Raw genomic sequence first — 8704 nt, forward strand, 5'->3', positions numbered from 1 at the left:
CAAGACTGAGGTCAGGTTTTTCATATTATCTACAAGATATAATTACCTCAAAAGCAGAAACTCGTATAAAATACTAGATTCAACAATTAAGTTCCTAAAAACCTGGAAAGGTTAACATAAAACTGTCCCCCTAAGAATAACTTCACATTCAAGACCTTAAGATTGCTTTACCACCTCACAGAAAACATCGCTAATTGATTGATGGATGTTCCATGCCCTAAGAAATAGCCAAAAAAGACACACTAAGGGGAACACTCAAGGATAAAAAGATTCATTAAAAGATTCTTCATAATAAGTACGTGTTGGTATTCTCTGAGATGAATAAATGGAATCTAAAAGCAAAACAGGTGGGTAGGAGGACAAAAATAAACTTTTAATAGAGAATTATACCTCATTGAAAAATGAAGCATATAGTAAAAACTAAATAAATGTTTGTTTGTTTATTTCTTTTGTAGTAGATTCAGCACAAATATAGCAAGAATAAGTAATTTTCTAAGTAGATCTGAAAGTAAATTTGCCAGGTGTAGGTGGAAAATACAGAAATGTAAATGTCACATTTCATTTTGAAATTTGATAATTTGCTGACAAACAACATATAATTTATTTTTGGTATGAATCTCTTCCTTGAGTGTTGAGAATATAATTATACTAAAATGCTATTTATTATTTATTTAAAATGAAAATGCAACTAGGAATTCTATTTATATCTGATAACCATACATGAAAGAGCAGTTAATAAAAATTGAGCTCAGAGTAGATAACTTTCATATTAAATTACAAGACACACCAGAATTTTTTAAAAAATGTATAGAAAGGCTAAAAGGTAAAATATGAAAATAAATTCTACACCGGATATTATTCCACGTAAGTTATCATTTAATCAAAATATATTTTTCAACTCACAAAGATTAAGTAAATACTAAAGACTCTGTGAAAGCCAAAGGAAAATAAGTATACAACCTGTTTATTTCTTATTTTTTAGCAAGGACAAAAACAAATCTCAAAATTAAAGTGGTATGTAGGAATTTGTGTGAGTTTTTTATTTTGTGGGGGCTAGAAATACATTTTACTTTTTTAGGAAAAAAATGTTAACTAGCTGGGTCCTTTTGATTAACTACACAAAGTATAGAAATACGGTAGTTAATGTCGAAAGCAGGAAAAATGAATGTTTTTTCAAAAAAATCAGTAACTACAGACAGTGTAAAAATATGGTAATTAATGTCAGTGCAGGAAAAAAAATGTGAGCAAGAAAAATAAATTAATACAATTAGGAAAATAGGTTCAGGGTAGAGAGAGGGATTGAACAACAAAGTCTGAGAGACGGCAAAGGCAGAGACAGAAAATCTTGCGTAAATAAAAAGCCGTCTAATCAGATATTCGTTATATAGATAAAAGAGTAATCAGATTAGATGTAAATGCTTCAAACTTATGTGTTAAAATATGAAATACTTTAACATTGGGTTGAGAAAAATATGCTTTTACCTGGGAATAATTACACCGGAATATTAAAACAAAGGTTTAGAGATAATTAACAAATATTTATTAAAAAGAAAGGCCCCTGCTATTATATCAAACAGAAGAGAATTTTAGAAAAAATGCAAGCAATAAGGAGGGACAATAATAGATAACATAAGAGGTGACAGACAAAATATGAAATATCAAAATACGAAAAAATTTTAAAGATATATAACCGTCACAAATTTAAATGCCCCAGTAGCATTGTCACAATATACGCCAGAAGCAAATTTGATGGATATTTATTTATGTTGACAAATCACAATTGTAGTGAGAGGTGCTTAATATATCACTCATCTAGACTGATGAGTATAGAGACATTTAGTTGTTAACAGAAATACTTTGTAATTGACAATTAGAAAACCTTTTACGTGTATATAAATGTCACCACCTTCACTCTTAAATAGTATATATATGACCCCAGAAAGCCTTCTTTTTAAAAAATGATTTAGTTAGTTCAAAAATGTGATGTCAACAAGTTTTAGATATATAGTTTCAGGTAGATCTGATTTTATGGCCAAATGTAACCGATATGAAATTAACAGACTTTGCAGCTCATTCTATGAGGCAAGTAGTACTCTGATAACAAAACTAGAGAAAGACTGTAGAAGAAAAGAATGTTACAAACAAATATCTTTCATGAATACAGATAAAATTCGCAAGGAAATACTAGTAAATCAAATCCAGCAATTTATGACAAGAAGTACATTCCATAACCAAGTAGGATTTTTCTTAGGAATGCAAGATTAGCTTCACATTCAGAAATCAGCTGTGCAATACTGATACAATTAAGGAATCCAAACCATATGACAATCTCAACAGATGTGGTAAAATATTTTATGAAATCCAACACCTTTCTATGATAAAAGCACTAGGTGGGAATAGAAAGAAAATACCTCAGTCTGAAAAAGGGCATCTACACAAAGCCTGAAAAAGGGCATTTACACAAACCCCAAATCTAACATGAAACTTAATGCTAAAACCTGAATGCACTTCCTCATGATTCAGAATAAAGGCTAGGAAGTCCACTGCTGCCACTTCTCTTTGACATTTTACTGGGAGTTTGATTTTGATGAAGGGCAATTGGGCAAAAAAGTAAAAACAAAACCCATCTAAATTGGAAAGGAAAAAGTGAATCTATCTCTGTTAGCAGATGATATGATCATGTCTACAGAAAATTCTGATAAATCAGAAGTAATAATTAAGTCCAGCACAGTTGCAGATAACAAGATCAGTATACAAAAGTCAATTATATTTCTACACACTAACAAAGAGCCATCCAAAAATAAAATGAGATTAAGAAAAACATTTCACAAAGACAGCAAGAGAATAAAATACTTAGGAATGAATTTAACAAACGTGCAAAAATTATAATCTAAGGACTCTAAAATATTGTTGAAAGAAATTTAAGAAAATTGAAATAAATGGAAAGATATCCAATATTCATGGATTGGAAGATAACATTAAGTGACAACACTGCAAAATTGACCTACAGTTTCAATTAAGTCTGTAGCAAATCCCAAGTGGTTTCTTTACAAAAATTGCCATGACAATTTTACTATTCTCATGGACTTTCACAGGATCCAGAATAGCCAAAACAACACTCACACTTTCCATTCAAAATGTACCACAAAGCTGCAGTAAAGATAGTGTGGTACTGACACAATACACCAATGAAATAGAATTGAGATTTCAGAAAGAAGCCTTTCCACCTGTGCTCAATTGATTTCCAACAAAGGTACCAAGATAAATGAATGGGAGACATGTAGGCAAAATTTAAAGAAATGGAGCTGAGACAACTGGATATTCACATGAAGTTGGAACTCTGTCTTATACCACAATTACCTCAAAATGTATCAAAAACCTAAATTCAGAAGCTGGACACTATAAAATAAAACTCTTAAAAAAAATGTAAACGTTAACCTTTGTGACCCTAGATTAGGCAAAACTTTCTTCAATATGTAACCAAAAACACAAAGAATAAACGTCAGTTAAATTGAATTTCATTGAAATTAAATTTCTGTGCTTCAAAGAAATAATAAAGGAAGTAAAATGACACTATGGGAGAAAAATATTGTCACATCATATCTAGAGCTATGCATGTGAAATGATAATTATCTATCAGAAAAATGAAAATCAAACCACAAAGAGATACAATGAATCTCTAACCACAATGAGATTTATTGAATAAAACAGAGTGTAATCAGAAAGAAAAAACAGATGTTGGTGAACATATGGAAAAATTGGGACCCTCATCCAGTTGCTAGTGGGAACATAAAGTGAGGTTGCTTCTTTAGAAAACAGTCTGGTAGTTTCTCAAAAGATTGGACATACATTCACAATATGTTCCTAAAATTAAGGTATAATTATGCCAATTTGTATATGAATGTTAGTAGTAGCATTATTCACAATATAAATGTTTCCATCAACTCCTGATATGGAGTTGGGCCTAGATTGATATCACCCTTGCAGTGGGTTTGCATCATACATTCACTCACCATATATCTGATATAATTGATGCAAGTCCATATATTCTATAATAAAACCACCAAGATAAAGAATTTGGACAAATTTACTTAAACTTTCTTGCCTCAGTATGCTTGGCTTAAAAATGGAACAGAATAGCAAGCCTGTTATAGAAATCCTGAGTTTGGGAAAACCCAGCCTTTTAAAGGGAGGTAACAGCAAACTTGCTTAACCTTTGCCTTAGAAAGAGGCATTATCTTTATTTTCCATGGTGTTTGCTATACACAGTTCCTTGAAGATAACCTGCAACAAAAGGGTATAAGTCACAAACAGCATCATATTGTATAAGTCCGCTTATATGAAGTGTCTGTAACAGGCAAATCCACAGAGACAGAAAACGGCTTATTGGATACCAAGGACTCTAGAAAGGGGGAAGCTGGTATAGAATGCTTCTATTGTACAGAGTTTCTTATTAAGGTGATGAAAATCTTCTGTACTTAAATAGTGGTGATATTTGTACAACTTTGTGAATACCCTGAAAATCACCAAGCATGTACTTTATTTTATTATTATTGTTTTTAGACGGAGTCACAATCTGTCTCCCTGCCTGCAGTGCAGTGGTGCAATATCAGCTCACTGCAACCTCTGCCTTTAGGGTTCAAGTGATTCTCCTGTCTCAGTCTCCTGAGTAGCTGGGATTACAGGTGCACACCACCATGCCCAGGTAGTCTTTTTATTTTTAGTAGAGATCTGGTTTCACCGTGTTGGTCAGGCTGGTCTCGAACTCCAGACCTCATGATGTTGATCTGCCTGCCTGCTTCAGACTCCCAAAGTGCTAGGATTACAGACATGAGCCACCGCACCCGGCAAGTGTGTACCTTAAAATGGCTAATGTTGTAGTATGCAAGTTCTCTCTCAGTTAAAAAAGTGTTTAAATCTTGGTTAAAGTTGTGCGCACTACAAGACTTAGCAGGAATGTATATGCAGGTTAAACACACAAACGAAAGTACTGAATGTGCCCCAGTGACATAAAGTGGCAGGAAAGTGAACAACTGGAAAACAATGTGAGCTCATCTCAAAACTGGCATTGAATATGAAAGAATGCTTTCTCCAGTGTATGTAGGAAAAACTGGAGGAAGTGGCCATGTGGTTGGATAATTTTTCACTTATAACAAATACGTGTAAATATGCCCCTAAATATTAAACCTTTTTTGTTTTGGTTTGGTTTATTGTTGTTGTTTGTTTTGTTTTTTGAGACAGAGTCTTGCTCTGTCGCCCAGGCTGGAGTGCAAGATCTCTGCTCACTGCAAGATCCGCCTCTGGGTTCACGCCATTCTCCAGCCTCAGCCTCCGGAGTAGCTGGGACGACAGGCACCCGCCACCATGCCGGGATAATTTTTTTGTATTTTTAGTAGAGACGGGATTCCACCATGTTTGCCAGAATGGTCTCCATCTCCTGACCTCGTGATGGGCCCGCCTCAGCCTCCCAAAGTGTTGGGATTACCGCCGTGAGCCACCGCACCTAGCCATGTTAAATCATTTTTTATAAGAAAGTTGAGTTCACAATCTAGAAAGGAGTTGGCAGTACCAACATTAACTTATAAACTGTTCAGTGTACACGTGAAGAATATAACTTACCTTTTAGTTCACGTTGTACATAAATATAAGCAAACAGAATTTTCTATTTTGATAACAAAACCACCAGGATAAAGAATCGAGTCAAATTATGTAATCTTTTCTTGCTTTAGTCTTCTTAGTTTAATGAGAAGTCTGAATAGTAATTCTGTTACAGAAATTAAGTCTGTGGACCTTTTAGAATAAAGATCAGGCCAGCCACGGTGGACTCACTGTGAATCCAAACACTTTGGTGCGACCGAGGCCCCTGGACTACCTGAGGTCAGGAGTTTGAGATCAGCCTGGCCAACAATGGCAAAACCCTATTTCTACTAAAATTACCTAAAAAATAGCCAGGTCGGGTGGTGGGCGCCTGTGGTCCCAGCTACTCGGGAGGCTGAGGCAGGAAATCACCAAGAGGCAGAGGTTGTGCGGTGAGCCAAGATCCTGCCACTGCGGCCTGAGCAACAAAGCAAGGTTTCCTTGCTCCCTATTAAAAAAAAAAAAAAAAAAAAAAACAGAAGAAAGAGGAGAAGAAGAAGAAAAAAGTGGGGAAAAAAAGATCAAAGTGAACTGAAAATATATCAACTTTCTGCAGTTCACCTGACAAAAGACAAAAATCCATATACTGATGGAACTTACAATTTGGTTTTAGTAGGAAGTAGTGGCAACAACTATTGACTTTTTTTTTTAAAGCAAGAAGCATAAGGATTGTGGATTCATGTATATGAAGGTGCATAATATAAACTTAAAGGAGATTTGAGCAAATTTTTTGAAATGGCAAAGACAGCAAAATCTCTGAGGTTGTAGTATACACTGGGGTCCTGAACAAGAAAAAGAATGATAGAAGAAGATATGTAAAAGATAATAAGAATAAAGTTATAAATGTATTTTTGTTACATTATAAGGATCATGGTTTTAGCTTAGGAAAGGGGGAGGCTGGGATTGAATGCTAATGGGTAGAGTTTCTTTTTAAGGTGATGGCAATATTCTATGTATAAATAGTGTTGATGGTTCCCATAACTTTGGGAATACCCTGAAAATCACTAAATGTGTACTTCAAAATGGTTAATTTTACAGTATCTGAGATATAACTCACATAGTATAAGAGATAAAAGAGGAAGGTAGAGGATCACTAAAGAGGCTGAGTTGATCTCCTGAAAAATGTGGATGGCCTGCATCTGGGTGATAGCAGGAGGGATAGGGAAAAGTGGTTAGATTCTGCATGTGTCTTAAAAGTAAAACAAGCAGAATTTGAGGATTAATAGAAATTATGCGATGAGAAGAAAAGCATCAAGGATGACTTTAGAGGCCTTAGCAATAGGATGTAATTATTCTCAGGTGAAATGGGAAACATTTGGGGAAAGTTGTTTGGAAAGCGGATCAAAATTCAGTTTGTAGCTTTGAGTTCAAATTGCCTGTTAAACTTGAATATTGTGCAACAGACTCCTGTAAGATGGGGGCGTTGTTAAGAGATTGGCTGGAGATATAAATTTGGGACTTTTAATACCATTTAGAAATCCATTGTATAGGAAGAAATAACTAGGAGATTGAGAGTAAATGCATCAGGAATAATTCAAGTAAGAGGGAGATGAAGAAATAACTGTTTTGATCGGCCAGGTGTGGCGGCTTACACCTCCAATGCCAGCACTTTGGGAGCCTGAGGTGGGCAGAAGGCTTGAGCCCAGGAGCTTGAGACCAGACTGGGCAATATGAAGAGACCTTGTCTCTACAAAAATACCAAAATTAGCTAGGCCTGGTGGCCTGCAGTCACAGTCACCGGAGAGGTGGAAGTGGAAAGATAGCTTGAGCTTGGGAGGTTGAGGCTGCAGTGAGTCCTTGATTGCACCACTATACCCCAGCCTGCACAACAGCCTGCACAAAATATATTGAGATCAGACCCTGTCTCAATAAACAACAATAAGAAATTAAAAAAAAAAATCTTATTTGGCAAACAGGAAGTTAAATATAGTTCTTTTGGTGGACTGTTGGGGATGAAAGCCTGACTGGTTAACATAAGTGGAATTTTCAAATGAGAACATATTAATGTCAAAAATGTTCAACTGAAGTTTAAGGTAATATGACCTTTGAGAAACAACTGATTTCACTCTTGTGGGATAAAACCTGAGAAAGAATAAGAACTGATGGAAAGGAAAGCTAATAGAAATTCTCTGTGGAAATTAAAAGCAGAGAGAAAGCTGAGCACCATAATAGTTTTTGTTTTGAATTGTAAAATATGTTTTTTTTTTATACATGTGTGATAAGGAAATCAGGGCAATGACAAGGAGAATAAAATAAACTATGCTAAAGAAGAAAAGATCCATCACATGTATGGATTGGGTCCAGGAGGACATATTTTAAAATATAATGAAGGTTTTCTCTTTGAATAAATAAGTGCATACAGACAAAGGTGTGATTTAGATCAGAGTAACAAACAAAAGAAGTTGAGGAATTTAATATTCTGCCGCATAAAAGTTAAAGAATTGGAGGAATTATATTTATGATAAATTACGACAATTAAAGGAATGCAAAGAAAGTTCAAGAATTGAACATCTTATCAAATAAAATAGATAACTTCTTGCTTCTTCACTCCCACCTTTTTTAACTGCTACTTTTACTTTTCCCATGAATGTGTTTTTAAAAAACGACCAACATCTTCTGGGGAAATACTGTCCTTGTTTTTGGAAATTTGCATTACTTACTCATTTTATGTGTTTTCATTACATTAACAGCATTTTTAGTCAGAAAAAAGGTTTCTGAAAATATTTCTTTCTAATATTTACTAGATTTAAAAGTAGTGGTGCCTTTTATTTTCCTTCTTATTCATTTTCTTTTATATTGCTTCCCACACATAGTGACTAATTGACGTTCACAATATGTCAGTAATTTTTCTGGCATATCTCGGAGATAGGACTGTCATCTCAGTGTTAAGAGGCAGTTGATTTCTCATGGAAGTTTGATTGCCTACTTCTTTAAAACAATGTTTTCTGAAGAAATAGTATGTCAAGTTAGACATTGTAGTTCAATATTCCCTAAACCAGACATCAGTTTTTCTATTGTGATTAGTGATCCATATTTACCTGTTAATGTTTTCTATGAATAGTGAATT

This window comes from Trachypithecus francoisi, unplaced genomic scaffold, assembly GCF_009764315.1.
Source record: "Trachypithecus francoisi isolate TF-2019V2 unplaced genomic scaffold, Tfra_2.0 Contig00265, whole genome shotgun sequence".
NCBI classification, from domain to species: Eukaryota; Metazoa; Chordata; class Mammalia; order Primates; family Cercopithecidae; genus Trachypithecus; species Trachypithecus francoisi.